The sequence below is a fragment of the Macaca nemestrina genome, chromosome 8, assembly GCF_043159975.1.
Source record: "Macaca nemestrina isolate mMacNem1 chromosome 8, mMacNem.hap1, whole genome shotgun sequence".
NCBI classification, from domain to species: domain Eukaryota; kingdom Metazoa; phylum Chordata; class Mammalia; order Primates; family Cercopithecidae; genus Macaca; species Macaca nemestrina.
In genome coordinates, this window is record NC_092132.1 from 47,025,281 (window position 1) to 47,051,183 (window position 25,903).

The following is a 25,903-nucleotide window of genomic DNA, read 5'->3' on the forward strand; positions in this document are numbered from 1 at the left end:
ACACTTGGTCCAGAAGCAGTTTCAACCTCACTGTAAGCTGGCAGCAGATTTTGGATTTATCTGGGGGACAGAGGGATGGGGGACTGTGTGCGTGTTTTTTTTTTTCTAGGAGTAAAACTCACAACACTATTGTGAACTCTTCGGTTATAAGGGTAACATTCAGATTCCGTTGCACTCTGGTTAAAAGTGTGGACTCTGGAGCCAGACTCTGTCATTAATTTGACCTTAGGTAATTAGTGTAACCTCTTTGGGCCTTAGTTTCCTAATCTGTAAAATGGGCACAATAGTGAGATGGCTTCAAGGATTAAATTAATTAATATTCACAAAGAGTTTAGAATAGGGCCTGGTACATAGTAATTACTCAACAAATCTTATCTATGGTACTAGGATGAAATGGCAGAGTCAAACGTGTTAAATTAACTTTGTGCAGTCATGTATGAAGTTGCCTTGGTTGTCATCAGAACTGCACACCAGCAGGCAGCATGGCTGCTTGTCACTTCAGCCAGATGTTCTCACTGCATCTCTCATTCTGTCTTGCCGCCCAATCACTGCCTCCTAGGCAGTGGGAGTTTGAGTCTGGACCTAAGTAGAGGCTGTGGAGTTTGACAAAGTTATACTGAAGGCCTGGATTGGCAGAACATCCATGCAGAAAAGATCACTGGACACTGGCCATCAGACATGAAAATTCCAGGATCTCAATGGCAGAGGCCCTTCACCAGGGACCACTCCTGGTTGGTCTGCTGCCTACCATGCTGCAGGGCAGGCTGCCTCCTCCCAAGCCATGGCGTCAACCACCCCTCTTACCATGAGTCCAGATGCCAACAACCTTCTTTCTTCTTTCAACAGGAAGAAAAGCCTCCACTCTCACCCCATCTCCCAGTCGACACAATAAACATCTGCAGATACACAATTGCTTTGGATGCTTCTTAGGGCAATATGTTGAATTTCAGCTCCTGTATTATTTTGGATATACATAGCATTAATTTTACTTAAAACATCTTCCCAAATGAGTCCTGAGCAAATAAACTTAACAGCGGATGTTTTTTAAAACTTACCTTTGGCTTGAATTTTATAATCCTTGTCTTTATTAATATATCAAAATTTTTTGAAGAAGAATTGGATAGAGTCTCTAATTGAGTTTTTAGTGCCATAATGGCATAAACTCAACTCTCCCATCATGCATTTGACAGGGTTTCAAATTTATGTTTGGTAAATGTGTTTTTAATACACAACATTTCACTGAAGCTGAAAGGCAGTTGTATAGATCTGGATGGTACAAAAAAATTCAGTGGTGTCAGAAGAGATTTTTCCTGCACCATTCGCTACTAAGATTAAAATATCTAGTCAAGAAAGAAAATGCACTAGAATCATTTCTTAGAATCATCTGTTTCATTCTGTCCTGCTTTCCATGCATATTTGCAACATTGTGATATTCAAGGTGCTTCAAATTATTTTATTCTTGATTAGTTTTGTAAGTGGTTTACTAACATTGTTTATAATCCTTCCCCAGTTGTGACATTTGCTGGAGAAAAAAAATCCCCAATATGTTTGCATATGGAAATATTTGCATTTTGAGAATCCACAAAAGCAATAACAACAAAAAAAGTTATCTGTTCTATATCCGTCAGGAGTTGTGTCTCAAACACATCAAGGTTGTAGCCAAAATAATGAATAATAGTTAGCTCTTTTTACCTTATTCAGACTATTTCACTCACAGCATCTGCTACAATTTTAATTAGTTTTGTATTTCATTCTCGAAATAGGTGTAATATTATTTAGTGTCAACATTTATATTATGCAGAAAAATTCTACCATAATATTATCAAATCTGGCTGTGGCTTCTGCCAAATGGATAAAATTTCCATTATCATGTGCATGCTCACAAAATTTTTTGGATGCTCCTCTGAACACTAGATCTTGCTTGCCAAAAATTAAACCATGTAAAATCTGCACTGAACAACAGCACAACAATTTTTCCTCAGTTTTGTAATGTATTTGCAACATTGATAGTTTTTTTTAAATCAGATGTCAGCTTTTCTTTTTTTTTTTTTTGAGAAGGAGTCTCGCTCTGTCGCCCAGGCTGGAGTGCAGTGGCGTGATCTCGGCTCACTGCAAGCTCCGCCTCCCGGGTTCACACCATTCTCCTTCCTCAGCCTCCTGAGCAGCTGGGACTACAGGTGCCCACCACCATGCCTGGCTAATTTTTTGTATTTTTAGTAGAGACGGGGTTTCACTGAGTTAGCCAGGATGGTCTCGATCTCCTGACCTTGTGATCTGCCCACCTCGGCCTCCCAAAGTGCTGGGATTACAGGCATGAGCCACCGCACCCGGCCAGATGTCAGCTTTTCAATACTGTATTAGTCAGACTAGGCCAGGCAATGCTTCAGTAACAAGTAATGCCAAGACCGCAGCAGTCTGACACAACTGAAGTTGATTTCATATTTGTGCAATACCTGCTGCAGGCCTGGGTAACTTCTAAGGCAGCTTCACTTCATGGCCTGGCTCAGTGATCCACGCAGACAGAGATACCACCACTCCGTGGTTTTGCCATCTGGAACACACAGCCTCCTCAGTCCATGTGGCAGGCAAGAATGGTGGAGGGTTCTATACAAACATTGAAATGCTTCAGCTCAGAAATGACAGGTTCTCTGCTGTTCACTGCCGCATTGAGCTCCACTAGTCATGTTTCTTCTCTCTATGGCAAGGGGAGTGAGCAAAGACGTGTACTCTTCACACTTGCCTGAAAGGAGAAGATAACCCAATATAAGTAAGCACCAGACTTCTTTCTTTGCCATAGTAACTTAGTATTTGTTGGTGTGCTCTTCACTTTCTCCATGTGTACAAAGAATATGTGATAAATGCTGCTAGTCTTTGCAGTCATTTCTCAATTTTTATTCTTCTTATCCCCAAAGAATTGGAAATAAAGAATCCTTCGAGGATGAATAAAGTAAACACAATCTACTGATTTTTTTTTCACTATTTGGAAGAATTCATGTGTAACAAATTTGCTAAAACTTTCTATTTCTGTTTTATTTTATTTTTCTCTAGAGATGGGGTCTTGTTATGTTGGCCAAGCTGGTCTCAAATTCCTGACCTTACGGAATCCTCCTGCCTTGGCCTCCAAAAGTGCTGGGATGACAGGTGTGAGCCACTGTGCCTGGCCAAAAACTTCCTATTTCTAATATGTTTTGGAAAGTTACAATCTCTAATTTGAGGTTAAAAAAAAATTCAATCAGAGTAGCCTTGGATGTAATATTAAAATTACATAGTCTTTCTGGCTCCAACCACATTGTCTCTATAAGACCTCTAGCCTCTCATCTTTCTCCTAAATATTTCTGGAAGCCCCTGAGATGGTTTTAAGAGTGCTTCTCTAGCCACTCCTCTGGGCTCCTGTTTGCTACATTCTCTTCCTGCTTTGGCTCCTCCTGCTACTTGAGAGTACTGAGTCCACAGCAACATCTCCCAAGACACAACCTTATCCTGCTGCTCACTCTATCCCCATCCCTTCCTGTCTCCATTCGTCGACTGACTGGTACTACTAAAGGCTTGTACTCCAATATCCCAAGAAATGATAGACAAATAGCTCTCTTAGTGCTCAGCCTCTGCAGTGGCTATTTAGTGCTACATAACAAATGACTCCAAAATTCAGTGACTTCAAACAATAAGCATTTATTTTGCTTATGATTCTGTAGGTTGACAATTCAGGCTGGAATTAGATGGGCTTCCTCTTGTATTTGTGGCCTGCCATGGGTCAACTTTGCTGACTTTGACTGGATTCTTTCACCTGCCTGGGGTCTCTGTTGGGAGGTAACTGGGCTAACCAGCTCTGGCACCCCAGCCTACTGAAGGATAAGAGGATATAGAGGTCTCTTATCCTCCAGTAGACTGGGGAGCCAGAGCTGGTAATAACAGTCTTCTTATCCTCTAGTAGACTAGCTCAGGCTTGTTCAGGTGGATGGGGCAGGAATCCCAAGCAAAGGGCAAAAGTGTGTGAGGCCTCTTAAGGCCTGGGCTCAGAACTGGCAAACATCACTTGTATTAGATTCAATTGGCCTTATTACACTGAAAGTTACAGAATCAGCCCAAAATCAAGGAGATGAGAAGGAGTCCACCTCTCGAAAGGAGGAGCTATAAAGTCACATTGCAAAGGGTATGGACACAAGGAGGAGTGAAGGACTGTTGCCATATCTGTACCCTTCTGCAGCCTCTCCTTGGAATCGAGGTGGTGATCCATAGGAATTGGGCTGAGGACACTGGAATGACAGGCCCAGGCTCACTCAGAGTCATCCCTGACTCTGGTACTGGTCTGTAGACCTTGACCGTGTTCAGACATGCCAGTACCATGGCAGTGAGCTTAGTCCAAGTTCAGCTAAGCCCCAGGAATGTGTGGCTGCTAAAGTTGACCTGGAAAGGGGGCAAGGGACCTTTCAAGAAGCCTCCTGAGTGCTCTCTTATTCCTAGCCTCCTGCATATTAGTGTCACTTCCTAGAACTGTCAAGGCAAGTAAGTTGCCCTTGGGTGGACTCCCCCTCAGAGGGAAATGGCTGCAATCTTTGTCTCCTGAGTGTCATTAAGCGAGGGAGGGAGGGAAGGAGAGAGGCCCACCTGAGTGCTAGGTTCCGCCTCGCTTTCTGAGCTGAAGGAGGAGTCCAGGATACAGCTGAATAACAGGGAAGGGTCATAGCGATGTTTTCCTGTGTGCCAGCTGAAGCGGTTTCTGTGCCTACCTTTCAGTGCTAACCCACGAAGAGGTACTTGGCTTCGTGGACAGGAGTAGGAGTGGAAAGCCCCCCTCAAGTGGACAAGATGACCCTGCTCAGGAGATGAGTCCTAATTCCAAGTCAGATTGGAAGGAGTAGAGACTAGTATCATGTTCCCTCAAGTGACATCAGGCCTCCAGTTTCTCTAGGGGTCCCTGGACCCCAAGGGCAGGCATTAGCCACTGATGAGGCAGTCTGAGAAGACAGGGCCTGGTGGGAATGTTCTGGACTGGGAGTTCCTAGGGCATGGGGTCCCAGAGGACACTGAAATTCTCAAAATTTCTTTTCATCTTGGTATAACATTCAACAGAAGATAAAAATGGAGAATAATTCATCTCGGTTTCAGCGGGAGGGGAGCCCAGAGGATCCCCAAGTCAGTGCTGCCTGGGCTGGGCTTTTCTGATGAGGAGCCTCATGCTACCTTTCTTCCTCACTAATACGGGGTATTGTTTAGGATGAAATATGGAAACAGGTGTAGAAGCAGTTTTAGAAATAGGAAGTATTCCATGAATACAGTATTTTTGTCATCTATTTGTTCATTTATGCCTTGACTACTTCCAAACAGAATTTGAGGCAGTGTAAAAGATTAATAGGATGAAAATAAGTCCCCAAATGACTATCACATAACTGCAAGAGAAAGTCAAGTAATAAAAGGCATGGGAAGAGTCAAATTATATTTTTTTTAAAAAACAGACTCAGAAAGATTTCTTTTATGGAGTATAACGTTTAGTTCTTGGGGCGTAAGAGGAGAAATAGACAGGTATGGAGATGACTAATGTTTATAAGCACTTCCTCTGTGTCAGACACTGGAATTAGATTGTGTGAACTAAATCATGTTTTCTGAGTTTTTCAGTAACCAGGGTTAAAAGGGGGAACTATCAGTTTCACAAAATAAATCTGTAAAAATTCATCAGGGAACTACTTTTACCTGACTTTGAGTTCTAAGATGAGTCTTTAGGCACATCTTCAGAGGCACATATTGAAGAATGTCCTGTAAAATCATTCTATTGTGTCCGGGTTCTAGTTAAGATGGAGTAAGCACACTCGACTCTGTCTCTCCCAGTGAAATGCAGCTATAAAACCTGGAGAGGCTGCATGAGACGCTATGCAAGGATGCTGAAGAGCAAATAGTAATAAGCAGATTGGGGGAAAAAGACACAAATTCGGTGTACCATTAAACCGGTGGTGAGTTTACTTTTTCCCTCCAGCTTGGACTTGAAGGTGGTACAGTTGTGGGAGGTGCACAGCAGAGTAGGGTGACCAAAGCCCAGTTTTCTGACCAGAGAACCGCAAAGGGGAGCCCCAAGGAGTGGGCAACTAACAGAGAGATTGTGGAGAAGGAGATTCACGGGAAGTGACTGCATAAAGGTGTTTATGAGCTGCAGGTCTCCTCCCTGAGCTGCATATATGTGGATCTGATCCCCAACAGCAGAGAAACACTAACAGATAGACCATTGCCCAGGTCCCAGACTAACCACTAGGGGAAGCACATAGGGGCAGAACTGAATAGCACTGAATAGCACTTAGAATTTGAAAACAGAATTGACACTGGAACCACAGCCCACAGAAAGCAGGTTGGAAAGTGAGGCCTGAGCTTAACCAGGTTCATTGCCTGCTAAGACAAAAATAGCAACATTCTTCATAGAATTTAAGCAAGACATCAAAATGTCCAGGATGCAATTCAAATTACTTGGCACATAAAAAAAAGACAAACCTCAACTTGCATGGGAAAAAGCAGTCAACAGATGCCAATGCTTAGATGACACAGAGTTAGAATTATCTGACAAGGAGTTCAGAGCAGCTATAATAAAAATAATCCAAAAGTAAGGGCGAATTTGCTTCACATGAACAGAAAGAATAGAAGGCCTTAGCAAGAAAATAGAAAATATAAAGAGAACAAAAGGGAAATTTTAGAATGTAGAAATGTAATCATAATCAAAGTAAAAACACATGAGATGGACTCACTAGCAAAACTTAGTGACAGAGGAAAGAGTCAATGAACTTAAGGATAGATAAATAACCATGATCTAATCTAAAAAAGCGAGAAAAAAACCATAGTGAATACAGATTTAGAGACCTATCACACAGCACCAAAAAGTCTGACATTTAAGTCATTGGAAACCCGGAAGGAAAGGAGACAAAGTGCATTGCTGGGGGGAAAAAAAAAAAAACTTGAAGAAATAATGCCTGAAAAATTATCAAATTTGGTGAAAGACATAAACCTACAGATTCAAGAAATTGAATGAATCCCAAACAGAATCAACCTAAAGAAATCCATACCTGGCCACTTCATAATCAAATGGCTAAAAACTAAAGACAGAGAAAATCTTGAAAACAATGAGAGAAAAACAACATATTACTTATAGTGGTACAATTCTAATGCTTGAGGACTTCTCATCAGAAACCCTGGAGGTAAAAAGAAAGTGGCACAACATTTTTCAAGTGCTAAAAGAAAAGAACTGTCATTCCAGAATTCTATATCCAATGAAAATACACTTCAGGAATGAAGGTTAAAATAAAAACATTCTGTGAATCAGAATAAAGAAAGCTAAGAGAATTTGTTGCCAGTGGACGTGCTCAAAAAGAATTGCTAAGGAAGTTCTTCAAATAGATGAAAAATGGTACCAGATGAAAACTTGGAACATCAAGAATGGAGGAAAAGCAACAGAAATGGTAAATGACTGGAAACAGTTTATTGAAAATGCAAAGGTATTCCAATTTTGGTTAATTTTACATCAGCCCTGAGGGTACTCCAAGAGCATATGTTAACTGCCATTCTAAAACTCAATGCTGTGGGGAAAGGGGGGCTCATGCAGAATGTGAGATCAAGTCAGATCACGTCATATCACATCCCTCCTCTGCTCACTGGTATCCCATCTCATGGACACTTCATAGTTTAGCTGTCCAGCTCTTCTCCCACTTCTGGTGGCTTTGGCTCATTTGGGGAGGTAACCATTCCTCTATCCGTCTCTAACATATAATGCAAATAGAAGCTTCATCTCACTTCCTGGCTTTGGTGGTTGGTTTGGGGGTGGGCACTAGATCAAGCTAGACCAATCAGAGTTCTCTAGGACTCTTGAATTGGAACTAAGCAGGGAGATATGTGGCAGGAAGCTGTCCACAGGTATGCTTGCTGTCACATGGAAAGGGTTGTCTGCATGCAGTCATAGAGAATGAGATGACAGCAAGTCCTGCACCCCAATCCCTGGTAGCAGTCATCCTTCAGGGCTAGCAGCAACCATTCCCTTCCTGTAATTTGATTACATGAACCTGTTAATTTATCTTCAATCAAGCTACACTGAGTTGTGTTTTTGTTACTGTTAAAAGAGTTCTGAATACTTTTTTATTTGAAGCTTTAGCTATCTTGTAATTAAGCATTGTGCTAGACTCTGGTGGAGGGGAGAATAGATAAAGAACAGAGAGTCCCTGTTGTCAAGAGTCCTTCAGTTTAGTTGGGAAGAGAATTTACCCAGAAATGTCATTTCAGAGTGCCAAGTGAGCATTACAGACAATATGGGCTATGAAAAGAAAAGGGAAAAAATTGCTGTGGGCTGAAGTGATTCAAAATGTTTTCATAGAGAAGGCGAAACAGGCTGGAGGTAGAAGGAAAGGTGAGACATCCACAGGATGACAAGAGAGAGGAGAATATTCTGAGTAAGGGGAAATCACTTGAACAAAGGCAGACAATCAGCCATGCTTGAGAGAATCATGGAGCTCAGTCACGGGAGATGGCTTATGTGGTTTATAAAGTGCTCTCATATTCATCATCTCATATTTTCACAATGACTTAACAAGGTGGTATAATACGATGTTCCCACTTCACAGATGGTTCTGAGCCATTCAATGACTTTCTCAGAAACATTAGTAAGTGGCAGATCTAGAACTTAAATCAAATCTTATTGTTCAAGTGAAAGACATTGAATGTCAAGTCAGAAAGTAAATTTTTCATTATAATGGCAAAGGATATCAGCTAATGTTTGACAACAATTTCTTAATATTGTCAACTAGTCAATCAGCAAATTATCTAGTCTTTTAACAATTTTTGATGTTTGAATCAAGATCCAAACAAGGTTCACAAATTGAATTTAGTTGGTAAGTCCTCCAGGTTTCTTTTAAAATCTCTGGATTCCCTTCCCTTTTTTTCTTGCAATTTATTTGAAATATTCTGGATTTTACAGACTTCATCACAATAGTGTCAATTAACATATTCTTTTATCTCTTGTATTTCCTGGAAACCATGGTTAGATCTTGGAGCTTGATTAGATTCAGGTTCATTTTTAGAAGAATACTTCATAATTGGTAACGTGTGCTGCCAAATACATCACATCAGAAAACATGCAATGTTTGGTCATCTCTCTTTTTGTCATCTTAACATTGATCATTGGGTTCAAGTATTGTCAGCTTGATCCATTCATTATGAAGTCTCCCGTCAGTTATTCACCTCAGGGTTTTAGCAGCCATTGATATTATTGCCTAGTTCCATTATAACAGTGGGGGCTATAATATGATGACAGTCTAATTCTATCATTCTTTGTTCATTTATAGGCTAGAAGTCTCCCATAAAGACCATTTGCACATCAACTATTTGGCTACCTGAAAAGGTAAAATAGATGCTCAATTCTTTCTCTTTATTTATAAGTTTTCAGAATAATGAAGTAGTTATCTAGCATATTCCAAAGGTAACTGATTAGTTTGTTTTATTTTATTATGGACTCATGTATTTTAATTTTTTGATATGTTTCAATGCATTGCAATTACTCTTCATTTCAGTACTCAAATTGTCCCATTTTGGTCAATGGGAACCACTTCAAGTTGGTTTCTGGGTCCTTTTGATATGATTGCCATAGTCTTTGCTATCTTTCTTGGTTTCCAGACTTATCTTGAATATTCCTGCTCCATATCTGACACACACACACACAAAAAAAAAAAAAAAAAAAAAAAAAGCTGTTTTACAAACAACTCTGGTTTCTTTTTCTGGGAAGTAGTATTTAGAGACAACAATCTGGGCCCTGGGATGCTCATTGTTACTAGGTAGGTTGTTGTCTCTAGGTCTTTTTTTTTATTTGAGATGGAGTTTTGCTCTTGTTGCCCAGGCTGGAGTGCAATGGTGTGATCTCCACAACCTCTGCCTCCCGGGTTCAAGCGATTCTCCTGCCTCAGCCTCCTGAGTAGCTGGGATTACAGGCATGCACCATCAAGCCTGGCTAATTTTGTATTTTCAGTAGAGACAGGGTTTCTCCATGTTGGTAGGCTGGTCTCGAACTCCCGACCTCAGGTGATCCTCCTGCCTTGGCCTCCCAAAGTGCTGGGATTACAGGCATGAGCCACCATGCCCGCCTGTGTTTACATAGTTTTAAGGTAAAAGTCTATAAAACAAGGTACATTAAGGGAAGTCCTGCTTGCATCCCTGGCTTTTCTGTTTTATTTCATCCTTCCTTTATATGTAGCCACTATTAGTTTTTGTTATCCTGCATTTAAAAACTATATAACCAATATGTATATATAATCTAATAATCTTACCTTTCTCAGGTAAAATGCTTCTGTATAAACAGTATTCCCTGCCTTTCCCCACTTTTAACAGTATGTTCTTAAAATCACTTCATCGTAGTATATAGAAATATTTCTCATTCCTTTTTATAGCTGCATAGTAATCTATTATGTATTTTAATAATAATAAACTCCATCATTTACTCAACCAGTTTCCTACTGATAGGCATTTGGGTTGCTTTCAATTCTTTGCTACTATAACTAGTGCTGCAATTAATTGTCTTGTGCACATATCCCTTCATACTTTTGTCAATATTTCTTTGGTATAGATTCTTGCGAGTAGATGGACTTGTTCAAATGGCAAATATATATATCATTTTAGTAGATATCAATAAATTTCTTTCTATAGGGGTTGTAATATTTTCCATTTCCAATTGCAATATATTGAGTGCCTGCTTCCCCACTGCCTACCTAACAGAGTATATTGTCAAACTTTCAGAGCTTTGCTTGAAAAATGGCATTTCGGTATAATGCTATTTTTTGTCTTTCTTATTACTCTCAATTTAAAATTTTAATCCCCTAAAACAGCTCTTGGCTCATTGCAACTGTTCAATAATTATTCTTTGAACTCATGAAAGCATGAAGTGGCACTGGAGGAAGATTAATCCAGCCACAGAATACAGAATCGTTTGGAATACGGAGAGAAGAGGCAAGGAGCACTGGTGAATTTCAGGACCCAAACTCAGGCCACAAAAATAGTGACTTGATTTTTCTACAGCAATTCCTAAATATTTTCTCTTTTTCGGGTGGGTGGAGCACAAATTTAATCTCTGTTCAGATTTTGCCGCATCTCTCCCTGCCCACCGAAGTTGTGTCTGAATTCCAGGCTTTTGGAGCAGGGCTACAATGATGCACGGGGGCACTGCGAAGGGGAGTCAGGTTCCTGGTCATCATTTGCCCATTCAGGCACCAGCTGAGACGCCCTTCTTCCTGGAGGTCTTCAGTCATTGAGGCAAGGAGGTTGCAGCTGTGTGTGGCCTCCACTTTCATCCGGGGTCTTTCTTCGGTTGGCCCTTAGTTCTTTCAGGCCTTTCTCATGAACCTAAGGACATGTGGCTGTTGTCTGTCACCACTTAGGGACCACAGGAGACTCTGGGAGGACATTTAAAGTCTTATTTTCCGGACACCCCATGTAGCCATTTCTACTGCTCAGCTCTTGGGCTGAGTTCCTTCCCAGAAAATGGAACATGTATGCTTTGCTTTGAAATGCACGACCCCCTCACCCCCACTCAAACCCCTCCGCCACCCACCCACCAAATCTATCTAGGGCTCAGCCCACGTGTGGGAGGAAGGCACAACAGGGTTTCTTCTCCGGGACACATCAAACCTTTTACACCTTCCCCAGTGCCCAGCTTGGGAAATATTTCTCTCCTGGGGAAAAGGGGTATGAGAGAAAACTGATGACTGGCTTTTGAAATTCAAAAACCAAGAACTTGACTGCCTTTAACAACTAACTCTCCCTGGAAGCAATGGATAGATGCCTGCTGTGTGGGAGGGCCACAAGGTGAAAGAAAGGAATGTGGAGGAGGGACTCAGTTAATTTCCAAATGTTATCCCAGTTACACCAGTTAAGACCATATAGCAATGCCCCAGGTATGACGTGATGAGAGGTGGAATGAGAGATTGGCTAGGGTTTGGGGCTAATTACTGAAGGAGGAAAGCAGAAAGGATTCAAGAATGATGCGGGGATCTGGAGCTGCCGGAGCAGAAGAATGATGGTGCAAGTGACGGAGATGGGGCCAGCAGGAGGGTGGGCATGTGATTCTGGGAGGAAGATTGAGAACTTGGCTTTAGGCTTGGGTGAGGTGTAGAGGTGATCGTCAAATCCATGAAAGGGCCTGAGATCCCTTCTTTCTGGAAGACATGATGGAGAGAGAGTTACTGAAGTTTCAGGACTGAGTCTTGGAAACTTTCCCTTGTAGGAGGTAGGAAGACAAAAAGGATGGTTCACAGAGGCCAAGTCTTTGTATTAGTGGATGGAAGGTCTTGACAGTGAGTTGACCAGGTTCTTGGAGTGTTAAACAAAGAGTTGAACAAATAATTGAACAAAATGCAGAAACAAACAAAAGAACAAAGCAGTGAAAGACAAAGCAACAAAAGAATGGAGTAAAAAAGCACACTCCACAAAGTGGGAGCAGGCTGGGGCAAACAGCTCAAGAGCCCCTATCACAATGGTCTGTAGGGTTTTTATTAGGCTAAAAGAATTTGGTAACACCCCTAGGTATCCTTTAGAAGCCTCCAACTGGTTACACCTTATGAAGGACTGGCCTGTGATCAGAGGCTGTAGTGGAGACTTGGCCCACAGTCAATCAGAGGCTAAAGTGGAAACGTCTTGTTATCACACGAGTGAGGATGTGGCTTGTATGGTGCCTAATCTTGCCTAGAACTGGCTGCACCTGCTGTTCTTTTGCTTATGCCTTAACCCGTGGTTACCCTCATTCCCCATTCTCCTACCTCATTTGCTGGGCCAAGCAATGTGTGAATGTGTCTTTCTTCTAAGGATGTGGTCTCACCTGGATATGTGAAAGGAGAATCCTTCTTAGAGCATCTCATTAATACAGTAGCCTGGTCTATATGTGCATTTGATGACCATCTACTGACCTGGAAGGCAACACCTGCACTGATCATTCAAAAATATGCATCCTTGGGAATATCTGCAATTGTACCTTTTTCCTCCTATAGAAACAGATGTTCCTAGAAGTAAGAAGTAAGAAGTAAAAAAAATTCCCTACACACCTAATATGCACAGAGCACAACATGGTACAATTACGTGGTGCAGAATTTTTAAATTGCTGGCTTATGGGCTATATCTGACCCAGTGACTTCTGTTGTTTAGCCCGCATAGTGTTTGTTTTGTTTGCTTTGCTTTTATTTTTAACTAGTTACCCAAATTTTAAAATCAGGACGTTTCACCTAAAAATGTGGATCTCAGGCTATTCTTGAAAAATCAATTTGGCCACGGTGAGCCAGTATTCCCAAGAGGCAAAATCAGCTTGAAGGTCGGAGCAGCTGCTCCCTCAGACAGACATGCACCTGCTATTCTATAATAGATCCTGCCTGTTCCGCATCTCCCATTTCTACTTCTAGACTGACACCTGTGAGCCCTGATGTCTGAAATGCCTGGCTTGGGGATTCAATGCATGAGCTTTCATAAAACACAGGCTCACATCTTGACTTGGCCACCTACTGGTGACTTTGGGCAAGTTACTTGACCTCTTGAAGCTTGCCTCCCTATCTGTAGAATGGCAATGAAAAGAATTGCTTACCTCCCAGGACAAGGAGCACAGAAGACAGGTAGAATTGCTCAGCAAATGGCAGTTATTGCTATTAAGGATGAATGAGACAAATTCCCTGCTGACAAGATTCTAACCCTTCGAAGCAAGTCAGAGCACAGGTACCTGTGAGCCAACGCATAGTGGGCTCTGTTAGGGGAGGCTAGGAGCAGGCAGAGCCCTCATCCTGTGGCAGAGAGAAGGTTCCCAGAGTGAGGAGGGAACCTTGGGGCCTGGATTTCTTTCCTCTTCTGTGGGAGGCAGGCGGCCCAGCTGGGGCCTGCCTGGACTTTGAAACCCTGCCATGCAGGATGGAGCCCAAGCCCTGGGAAGGCTGGTCCCCACCCCTGCCGGCCGCCTCTCTGCTGGGATTCCAGGAACCGGCCCTATCAGTTGGGCCCAGTTTCAGGAATCGGGTTTCTTGCCTTTTCCCCTCAGTCATGTGGCCGCTGGAGTGGACGGTGCAGGCAGGAATGTGATGAGCTGTCAGGCCGCTTTCCAGGCAGAGGAGTGGGAGTATCTCAGATGGGGAATCTGGTTAGAAAGTGGGGAGACCAGGCAGACCCCACCTCATGGAGCAGCCTGGACAGGTCTCTCAAATCTGAGAGCTAAAAAGCAGGCTCCCCACCGCCTCCAATCTTAGAACACTGACCACCCCTGACAAAACTTGTTTCTGGGCCAGAGGAGACAGCCTGAGAGAACAAGGAAGCCTTTTTCTCTCACCAGCCTGGGGCTGGGAATGTCTCCTCTGACCTCCTCTGCCTCCTGGGACCCTCGGCTGAGAAGGAAGTGTGCCTTTAAACAAAATGTTAAGTACATTGTGATAATTTAGAATGCTGCTCATCAGCAAATGTCAAAATCATGTGCATTTGTGTGGAAGAACTTTCTTGTAAAGAACTCCAAAAATAGGCAAATGGAGTACCAGGTTCACTTTCCAGGTCTACTTCTCAGGCAGGGAGAAGCATATCTGCTACTGATAAAATAAGAGGCGCAGAAGGCCCAGCCTGCTACACAGAGCCAGGGAGGGTCACCGTGGCAGTGTGGCTCCACCCAGGGCTCCTGCCCCAGTCTGCATTCAGCTTCCCAGCCCACCACCTCCTAAGTCCCCAACTATTTTTCTTTGAAAAGGATGGAGGTCCTTCCCCTTTAGAGTGAGGTAAATGAAACAATCTCTCGGGCACAAAATTTAAGTGGTGTGGTGGGGGGGAGTTGACAAAACACTCAACACTCAAGATAAATAATATTTTAATACAATATAATTTTAAAAATCAAAATGAATAAAAAAGTCTATGATGTACAAAATTTCAAACTTTGAAATAAAGGCAGGATCCAGCCATGCATCTACGTGAGCCACCTCATTCACCTGGCCCAGGTTGGCTGCAAGCACCATCCCCAGAGCCTGTGTAGAGTGCAGGGAGCACTGGGCTGGGTCCTATTCTGCTGCTTACCAGCTGATTGACTTTAGGTTAAGTGACTGAAACTTTTTGAGCCTCCATGTACTCATCTGTAAAATGAGGACAGTAACACCTACCTCAAAAGATGTGAGAGTAAAGTGATGGGCAATAGACAAAATGCCCAGCACAGAGCTGTAGCCATTCCCTAAGAACTGACTCCCAACCCTGCAGTTTCCCACTGGGCTTTTTCTCCCAAACCTCACAGGAGACATTGTGGACTAGAATTAATCTGCTCTATCCCCTAACCCAAGTGCCTGCACCTGGCAGATGAGTCACATATGTTTGTCGAATGCCCGGATTAAATACGGAAAAGGAAATTGATCCAGAGCTATCAATTAAATGATCAGTGAAGTGAATCTACAGTTGAGATTGAAAGAAGTGCTAGGAGCCCCATCACAGGATGGAAATGCACATCTCAGGGCCCCGGAGTAAAAATGTGGGTCAAGAAAATGGTACAATTAAAATACACACAACAGACCAGACATGGTGGCTTACGCCTGTAATCCCAGCACTTTGGGAGGCTGAGGCAGGCGGATCACCTGAGGTCAGGAGTTTGAGACCAGCCTGGCCAACGTGGTGAAACCCCATCTCTACTAACAATACAAAAATTAGCCAGACGTGGTGGTGGGCACCTGTAGTCCCAGCTACTTGGGAGGCTGAGGCAGGAGAATCACTTGAACCTGGGAGGTGGAGGTTGCAGTGAGCTGAGACTGTGCCATTGCACTCCAGCCTGGGAAACAAGAGCAAAACTGTCTTTAAAAAAAAAAAAAGGAGAAATTAATTAAAATAAAATAAAATAAACACAACAACCTGAGTAAGTATTTGGAACTCATAGGATAGAAAGAAGATTGATTTTCTTGTTAGAAGATAACCTACAAGAAATGATAAAGAATACACAATGAGAACATGAACGACAGACATAAACAGGTAATTTACAAATGAAGAAATGCAAGGGACCCAAAAATCCCATAAAAGCATGCTCAACTTTACTAATAATCAAAGAAATGCACATTTTTCATGGATTAAACTATCACCTCTTTAAAAAGTTACAATTTCTGGTACTAGTGAGGGTCTGAGGAAACAGGTGATCCCATACATTGCTGAAAGAAGAGTAAATAGGATTTTTCTGGAGGCCAACTTGAATAAAAAGTTTTTAAAATGTGCAGACTCTGACTCAGAAATGGCATTCCTTGAAATAACATCTATTCTAAGGTAATAATAGATGTGAGAAAAAATGTTAGTTTCCACAAAGAATTGCTTAACAGGACACTGAACATCACTTGAGTGTCCTACAATAGAGGATGTTTTAAAAGTTTATAGAAAGATAAGTAGATGACATCAAAGTATTATCAGTGGTTATCTCTGGGTAATAAGATTGTGAGTTGTATTTTCTGTTTTTTGCTTTTCCTTTTTAAAATTTATTTTATTGTGGTAAGAACACTTACATGATATCTATCCCCTAATAAATTTTTAAGTGTACAATACATTATTGTTGACTGTGGGTACAGAGGACCTTAGAGCTTATTCACCTTGCTTAACTGAAAATTTACACCTGTTGATTAGTAACTCCACATCTGCACTACCTCCCAACCCTACCCAGCTTCAGGTAACCAAATTCATTTTTGACTCTATGAATTTGACTATTTTAAATACCTCATATAAGTCGAATCACACAGTATTTGTCATTTTTTGACTCGTTTGTTTCTCTTAGCTTAATGTCCTCAAGATTCATCCATGTTGTCCCATATTGTGAAATTTCCTCCTTTATTAAGACTGAACTATATTGCATTGTATGTAATTACCACATTTTCTTCATCCATTCCTCTGTTTATGGACATCTGGGTTGTTTCCATATCTTGTGGATCGTGCTGCAATGAACATGGGAGTTCTAGTGTCTCTTCAAGATCCTGATTTCAATTCTTTTGGATAAATACCCAGAAGTGGGATTGCTGGATCATATGGTAGTTCTGTTTTGCTTTTCTGTGTATTTCCAATTTTCTACAATGAACACACGTTGCCTTTTATGATAATTTTGTGTTAAGAATGAAAGATCTCAAGGGTCTGATTATCCTGGGGAGGAGAGTGTGCTGTGTGGGTGACCCTGCACCTGTGACTTCTGGAGTTGCTGTGTCCGGTCCTCCAGTCCCTGAGCACTTGAAGGAAGAGTGAGATTGGGGAGGATTCCAAGCTGCACCACAGGTCATTGCAAACCAAGATGGCCAGCGCAGTGTGGGAGCAATTTGTGAGCCTGGTGTAGGTTTCTGCAACATTTGGCTGATTTGAAGTAACAATAAAGAACAAAGTTTTTGAGTGGAGTGATTTCATTATCTAATACTACAGAGCCTGAAAAGAAACCTGCTAATAATTGTTTTAAGCTAATTATTCTGTAAAGGTCAAAGAGTGCTTGGGTACTTTAGCTGCTATACTTAGGGCGCTTAGGCAAAGAGATCCATCCATTGTTGGGAGTATAATAAATCAACTTTTGAGTTTAACATATTTTCACAAAGGCTATTTTTCCTTGCAAGAGCTTTTCAGCCACTGAGAATTCAGAGCCTTTAATAATTCTGGAGCCCTCTTAGATATTAACCCTTGAATTGCTTGGCTTACCCAAACCATGATTCCCCCAATCCCCTATCTGAGCTAGGTGAGAAGCAGATTATCTGAGACCGACATCAAGCGAACCCACAGACCTGGGATCCTTGATGCCTCCAGCAGCCAAGGCTTGGAGCTTCCTGGGACCCTGGGTCTGCCCTAGCTTCCTACCCCCCGCAAACACCACGGGGTTCTCAGTGGGGTTTTCATACTATTAATAATTTCTGAGCTTTGAAAGGATTGTAAAAGGCCCATGGGGATCAAGGAGGCCGACGCCCATCTGGTGAAGAGATGCTTCATGATGAGGGAGGAGCCATGTGGAGAGTCGTGTTTTGTAGGCAGGACAGATATTTGCAGGTGATGCTGGATCAGTGGTTTTTGCATCCTGGGCCCTTCCAATATGAAACAAGCCAGAGAAGGGACTGGAGCCTGAAATTAATAATAATCACGATGATGATAAGGAAGCGGGGGTGAAAAGAAGGAGGAGAGGAGGTTGATAAAAACAGCTATCATTTATTCACACGTATTCACACTGTGTGTCAGACAGTATGTTAAGTGCTTTGCACACATTCCTCATATACTCACAATCCAGATACTATTCTTTTACCCATCCTAGGGATGAGGAAATCAAAGCTTAGGAAATGTAAATAACTTGTCCAAGTCACAGAGCTACTAAGTAGCACAGTTACAGTATGAGCCCAGATCTGTGTGACTCTGAGACCTAAGTCTTAACCACCTAATGACGTTGATCCTGAAATGTATAGGAGAAAGCTAGTAGAAAGAGAGGCAAGTAGAGTGTTCTGAGTCATTTAAAAAGGTGACAAAGCAACTCTTCAAGAAGCCAAGTGCTGGACGTCTTTGTTCAGCTCTTGACTGTAGAGAAATGCAGATGCTTGCAAAAGAACAGACCTCAGGGTGATGTCTTGGCTGGATGCGAATGGAGCTATGGGGTTGGTTCCTCGGTTCCCCCGTATCCTCTTGCCGTCTAAATCCATTGTTTCCTAAACTAGTTCAGTGAAGCACAACTCATTCTTAAACCCGTGTTCTCTCTGGAGCTGTTTTGCTTCTTCTCCTCACTTCTCCTCTGGATCTGAAGGAGATATGATTGTACATGGCACTGCTGGAGACACCTCTTGAAGTCAACTGGGCACCTGGCAGGTAGGGGCAGGGCTGTACTCTTATGTCCTTGCATTCACGGCTTCCCCACAAGAGGCAGGAGAGAGCATTGGAGCTTCAACCTTCCTAGCTGCTAAAGAAACACATTTCCCTTCCTGAGGCCTGCAGTATCCATATTCTGCAAAGCCTCAACTACAGGGGAATGGCTGAGGCTAGAAGTCCCTGAGACCCACACCTAGTTCATGTCATAGCTGATTACTACCAAGAGGCTGGAACTGCCCCAGCCAGGAAAAGCAAGAAGCAGCTCTCAGGATGGGAGAGTTGAGTGTGGGCCTTTAAACCTATTAGCCCGTAAGAGGGAAGTGCCCCAAATTACTTTTTCCAGTGCTCACAATGCTGGATGGTTTAACAGTACACAGAAATTGTGCATCAGGGTTTTTTTTCTTATGTTTTCAATGAATCTTTTAGTATAATTATGAAAATTTATATTTATGTCTTTAATTAGACATTTACTATTAAAATTATAATAATAATTCAATAATTCAATTCAGGAAAATGTTTAACATTTGGAACCTTATGATTCCTAAAAATAATGTATTGAAATTTCTATTTGGCTGCAAATAAATATTACAGAGTTAATATAAAAACTTCCATGCATAAAATAAATTACATTAAATTTAAATTCTGCTGAGGAAGTGAAATTCAAATATAAAATCAAGGGGGAAAAGAATTAATATAAGATTCTGACTCCTAACAAATAGCAATGTTGATCCATTTTTTAAATGAGTGCTGGTAAGTATCATGTCACCATATTGGATGAGAGGTGCTGGGGGGGAAGGTAGATAAGGTTAAGGGGAATTGATTACTATGTTGATTAACATGGCCAGGCTAGGCTTTCACTGAGAAGTTGATGTCTAAAATGAGAGCATTAGAAGATATCTGGGAGAAGAGTCTGCCAGGTAATGCAAGGCCCTGAAAGAGGAAGGAACGTGCCCACCATGTTCAAGGAACACCAAAGAGCCCAGTGTGGTGAGAGTGGCAAAAGAAAGAAGGAAAAGATGTCAATGCTAAAAATTTATTTTTCAAAATTAAGGAATTAACAAGCAAAATAGTTTGAAGATCATTGTGTCATATGTTATAAAACACGGTGCTATGAAACATTTAGCCCAGGTTCCTGGCTACCAGTTACATCCATTCCTCACAAATCACACACTCTTACCCAAGTTAATTGCAAGCAATTGGATGTTGGATGTTTTTTAAGAGATATTTCACTCCTAAGTTATAGACATATGTTTTCCATTGAACTCTAAATGTCTTTGTACGGGAGGGAAGTTAAGTAAGGTACATTCTCTTCCCTTTAGAGTAGATGGAACAATTGGATATCTATATGCAAAAGCTGAATCTCCATCTAAACATCAGATCTTAAGCAAAAATTAACTCAGAACATAAATCTAAATGCAATACATAAACTAAAAAATTTTGAGAAGGAAACATAGGAGAAAATCTACGTGACCTTGGGTTTGGCAATGAGCCCTTACACATGGCATTAAAATATAATCTTTTTTATAAATGATGAGTTGGACTTCATCAGAATTGAAAACTTGTGCTCTGAGACAGACACAGCTAAGAGAATGAAAAGACAAACTACAGACTAGGAGAAAATATTTGCAAATCATGTATCTGACAAAGGACTTGTATCCAGAATATAGAAGGAATTCTCAAAACTCAACGGTAAGACAGCAAACAACCCAGTTTTAAAATGGGCAAAAGACATTAACAGACATTTCACCAAGGTGGAAATAAAAATGACAAATACGCACATGGAAAGATGCTTAATAAAATTAGCCGTTAGGGAAATACAAATTAAAACCACTACAAGATACTACTGCAACCCCTGTTAGAATGTCTCTAGAAATATATACTGATAGCACCGAGTGCTGACAAGGACATGGAACAAATGAAATGCTCATACATTGCTGGTGGGAGTGCAAAATGGGATAGCCCCAGTGAAAAGTTGTTTCACGGTTTTTCATTAAGTTAAGCATATACTTACATCCCAATAACCCCACCCCTGTGTATCTACTCTAGAGAAATAAAAATGTATGCATACACAAAAACCTATACATGAATATTTATAATATCATATAATAAGTATCTTTATTTCTAATTGTACCAATCTGGAAACAAACCAAATGTCCTCCAATAGATGAAAGAGGGACATCTGTGTTGCATCCATAATCCATACAATGGAAGAGTTTTCAGTAATGAAAAGGAATGGGCTTTTAATACATGCAACAACTTGGATGAATGCAAAGATATTATGTTGAGTAAAAAAAAAGTTGCAAAAGGGTACATAGTACATGATTCCATTGACATGACATTCTTGAAAAGACAAAATTATTAGACTGGAGAATAGTTCAGTGGTTTCCAGGGATTAAGGCCTGGGAAAGCAGTGACTATAAAGGGCTTTTAGGGGCGATGAAACAGTTCAGTATCCTGATTATAGTAGCATTAAATGAATCTATATGTTAAAATTCTACTCTACAAAAGGGTCTCTAAGAAAGGGTCAATTTTTAAATAATTTGGAATTTTCTAGGGAGCTATTCATGCCATCTCTGAAGAGGGAGAGTTTTATCTGTTCCTTTCCAACCTGTATGCCTTCCATTTCTTTTTCTTGTTTTATTGCACTAGCTAAGTATAATCTGTTGTTGTTGTTGTTTTGAGATAGCTTCTTGCTGTCTCACTGAGGCTGGAGTACAGTGGCATGATAATGGCTCACTGCAGCCTCAACCTCCTGGGCTCAGGTTCCTCCCATCTCAGACTCCCATCTCAGCCTCCCAAGTAGCAGAGACTACAGGCATGTGGACCATGCCTATCTAATAGTTTATTTTTTTGTAGACACGGGGTGTCACTATGTAGCCCAGGCTAGTTTTGAACTCCTGGGCTCCAGTGATCCTCCCACCTTGGCCTCCCAAAGTGCTGGGATTACAGGTGTGAGCCACCATGCCCAGTCTAATAATTTTGAAAATAAAAAAATGTAAGGTATGTAATAAGGTCTTCCTGCCACCCCTACCTCCATTTATCCCATTCCTACCAATATTCTGTAGCCCCTCTAGCTTCTCATGTATCCTTCCAGGGTATCTTTATGTATATACAAGGAAATCTGGATATTATTTTCATTTTCCCCTGCATTCTCATGAAATACACTTTACACAGTACTTATTTTACTTAAAATATCCTGAGTTCTTTCCACATCCATGGTAGAGAGCTGAATTCTGGGAGAAGGTTTAGTTGCAGCCTTGCATCTGGTTTAGCTGATGTTTTTCACACACTGCATACAAAATTCCTGAGGAGGAAGCATTTGCTCTCCAGGACTGACTGCATCCAACGGCAGGAAGGATCTATTTACTAAAGTGTTTAGCCAGGTAAAAAGTGCACATAGTCCACTGCCATGTGCAGGGCTAAGCTACTGCCAGAAATCAATGTTCACATTTCAACTAATGTTTCAGACTGCCTGGCTTATCTGGTGAATGTTTGTAGAATAAATGGGTTGGAAGGGAACTCGGGCACTCTATCTAATGCCTGGGCGTTGGCTGTCCATTCTGTAAAGCCACCAGATCTGAGAGGTTGGTACCTGGACTGTTGGCTTAGACAGATGGCCTCTTTCCATGGCCAGATCAGTTTAGCTCACCGGTACCCACCCCTCAGCTGTTCAGACCAGACAGCCTGCATCTCTGCCATGCTTCTCCCAGGATGCTTTTTCATTCCAGTGCTTGATCTTCACTGATCCTCAACCTTCTGCACTTTCTAAAACCTGTAAAATGTTCCCTTCATCACACTTTTAAAATGTAGTACAAATGTTTGCTTCACAGAAACTCTTGATCAAGCCTTGACATGAATGCTACTGTTTTCACACTTCTCCAATGTAGGTGGGTATCTAGATTTTAGATTCTAGACTCATCATTCCATTTCAGATCTAGAAGAACAGAGGCCTCCATAAATTAGCAATATGCAATGGGAGGAGACAGTGTGGTATGGTGGAAGTATGGTGGAAAGATGGAAAGAATATAGGTTTTGAAGTCCAATATTCAAAATCTGGGATCAAATCCCATCTCTGCTACTTACTAGTTGTGTGACTTCAGCAAGCCACTTAGGTTTTCTGAGCCTGTTATAAAACCCCTCATCTATAAAACCCCTGTGTGGTTATAAGGATGACAGGATACGTTACATAAGACATTCACAAAAAAAAGGAAAGAAAAGAAGCAGATATTACCTTTTGTGTCTTTGGGCAGAAGGAATTTCTACCACCTTCCTCCAGCGATGAGGCAGCATGGTAAAGCAAGGTGGTCAGGCAAGCTGACTGCCTGGGTTCAGTCCTGAGTCCATTACAGTGTGACTTGGGGCAAGTTAATTATCTCTCTAGGCCTCAGTTTTTAATCTAAAAACTGGCATGAAAATAGTATCTGCCTTACACAGTTGTGATGATACAATAAGAACATTTAGCTCAATGCCCAGCACACATAGTGTTCAACAGACATTATCAGGAATATAACAGAACAAGCCAGACCATAAGCCTCTATCGGCGTCATGACTGGAGACATTTTATTGGCCAAACCAAGTCATGTAGAAAGCACACTCTGCCCACGGTGGGAGGAAATGCACTTTACATGGAAAAGAATGTGGATCTAGAATCCTGTTACAGGAGAGTAGAGATTGGGGAAAAGATCCAATCATTGGGCTCGGACACAGAAGGAGATGTTAAGGGCACTGATATGGCTCAGAAGCAGAAACTCATAAACAGCAATCACAAAACAAGCAAGAATAATAACTGCCATTTATGGAGCACCAGCTCTGTTGGGAGGGACTGTTCTCAAATAATCACAATATAGGCTGGGCAGACCCAACGAATTTCCTTCCCCTCATCTGACTCTCTCTGTCTTTCCCGTCCTACAGTGCTTTAATTCATGGTGAAATTCCACTTCAGGGAAGTTAATTATAAAGAAGAAATAATAGCAACAATTATGACCAGAGTAAGAGTGATAATATTTATCGGTTACTTCATGCACATTATCTCATTCGATTTGCATCATAACCCCAGAGCATGGTGTTATTTTTCTCACATTGTAAATGAGGACACCAGGCTTAGAGACCAAGTGCTTTCCCAAAGCCACGCAGCTGGAAGGGAGCAGCGCTAGACTGTGAATTGTTAGAGTTCACAACCCATGCTCTTCTCATTATCCTGCTCTGCCTCCTCCTGGTGCACGGCACAAAGTCTCGAGAGCCTCTGTTCCCCAGACTGAAGTGGAGCCAATGTTCTGGACCCTCTGCCTACAATGGGGAAGTGGATAAATAGTAGCGAGGATGTTGGTGCTTATGTTAACAGAAAGTTGTTTGTATTATCTCTCATGTCAATGAAGGATGTTCAGAGCCAAGAGTTAAGGAATAAAAAAAAACCCACTAGGTGTTCAGGTAGAAGAGCCTAGGAACAATAACAACAAAAACCCCACTGGGCAGAGCTGTGTTTGGAGCTGAAGTGTGCCTGGTCTCACAGGAGTGGGTGGTGGGGCCAGGGAGCTGTGGCGTCCTGGCCGTTGGAGTCCGCAGGCCTCCCCAGCTGATGGCTGAGGCATAAGGCTTTGGAACTTGGAGGCTGCCCTGAAGAGCCCTCTGCATTGGTTTCCCAGGGTTGCTTAACAAAGTACTGCAAGCTGGGTGGCTTAAAGCAACATAAATGGATTCTCTCACAGTTCTGGAGGCTAAAAGTCTGAAATGAAGGTGTCAGCAGGCATGCTCCCTCTGAGACCCAGAGTCTTAGAGAGACTCTTTCCTTGCCTCTGCCTAGCTTCTGATGGCAGCTGGCAATCCTTCATATTCCATGCCTTGCAACCGCATTACTCCAACCTCTGCCTCTGTCTTGACATGGTGAAGGCCTCCCTGTGTGGGCGTCTGTGTCCACATTTCCCTTATCTTAAAAGGGCACTTTCGGTTTAAGAAAGTCATATTCGGTTTAAGAACCCCCTCCCCCGGATCCCACTCAGTATGACTTTATCTTAACTTGATTAGATCTGCAAAGACCATATTTCCAAATAAGGTTACTTTCCACTGGTACTGGGGGTTCGGACTTCAACATGCATTTTGGGGAGACACAATCAAGCCATAACACCGCCATGTCCTAGGACTTTGTATAGGGTAAAAGAACTGTCTCATGTGGCCTTAGAGCCCTCAATGCAACTGAGACGAAGGTTCCAGCAGTGGCCCTTGGACAAGTTAAAAAGCATAATCTTGAGAGGTCAGCCTCTAAAATTCTGTTATCCTGCAGGTGTGGGGACTATCCCTAGCTTTGTGACTGAAGACTTGCCAGGTCCTGGAAGCATCTGGGAAGTGTTTTTGTTGAGGAGAGGCGAATGTTTGAAGAAGAAAATATCAGAGTGACATTCCTGCTGTTGGCTCCCCTCTGATGTGCCGCCCTTGTGCTGTCTCCTACAGCACTTGCGATCCAGCAGCCTAGAAAGAACATGTGCTTTCGAATGAAAGCCCTGCTCCAGCACTCACTAGCTAGTTCACCTTAAGAGTATTATTTCAAAGCTGTCGGAGCCTCGGTTTTCCTCATCTGTTAAAATGGGACCATAAATACTTAATTCAATGTTGTGAGAGTGAAATTATATTATGTACAGGGAAGTACACATAGCAAGTGTTTGATATGTGATAATTTCTCTTTCTTATCCTTACTGGATGGGATCAGAGGGATGGATAAACCAGTTACCCCTTCACCAGTTCAGCAAATGTTTATTGAGCACCTACTACACACATGGCTTTATGCTGGGCCCTGGGGATGCAACAAATGATAAGATCAAGTCTTGTCCTGCAGGCACAAACAACCATGTAAAAATGTAGTAGGTTTTGTTTCTTTTCTGTCCTGGGTGCTCCTCTGGGACCTTCAACACCCTAAGAACATTTTGGGTCCAGTGGTCTCAGATCTCACCAGAGCTCCCAATCTCCTTCCTTTCCTAAAATATAGTAAGTGTTAAGTGCCTACTCATGGCAAGGTCTTTCACATATAATACCCCTACATTTTACAATATTTTGTATGGTCCTAGCATCTGCATTTTTCAGGTGAGGAAACTGAGACTCAGGTGTAAAGAAAACAACCAAAGATCATCCA

At 41.9% G+C, this 25,903-nt stretch overlaps 2 long non-coding RNA genes across 3 annotated transcripts in view; one reads left to right on the plus strand and one right to left on the minus strand.

Moving 5' to 3' along the window:
* Positions 1-25,903, plus strand: part of LOC139355798 (uncharacterized) — a 66,660-nt gene that overhangs the window by 30,266 nt on the left and 10,491 nt on the right. For both annotated transcript variants that reach the window (XR_011606857.1, XR_011606858.1), the window contains exon 2: positions 9,306-9,361. This is a non-coding gene — a long non-coding RNA (uncharacterized lncRNA). The remainder of the gene's footprint in view (positions 1-9,305; positions 9,362-25,903) is intronic.
* Positions 768-13,716, minus strand: LOC105476083 (uncharacterized). The gene is made up of 3 exons (XR_011606859.1): positions 13,574-13,716; positions 2,454-2,740; positions 768-953 (listed from the first exon to the last, which is right to left on the minus strand). It is a non-coding gene; the product is annotated as an uncharacterized lncRNA (long non-coding RNA).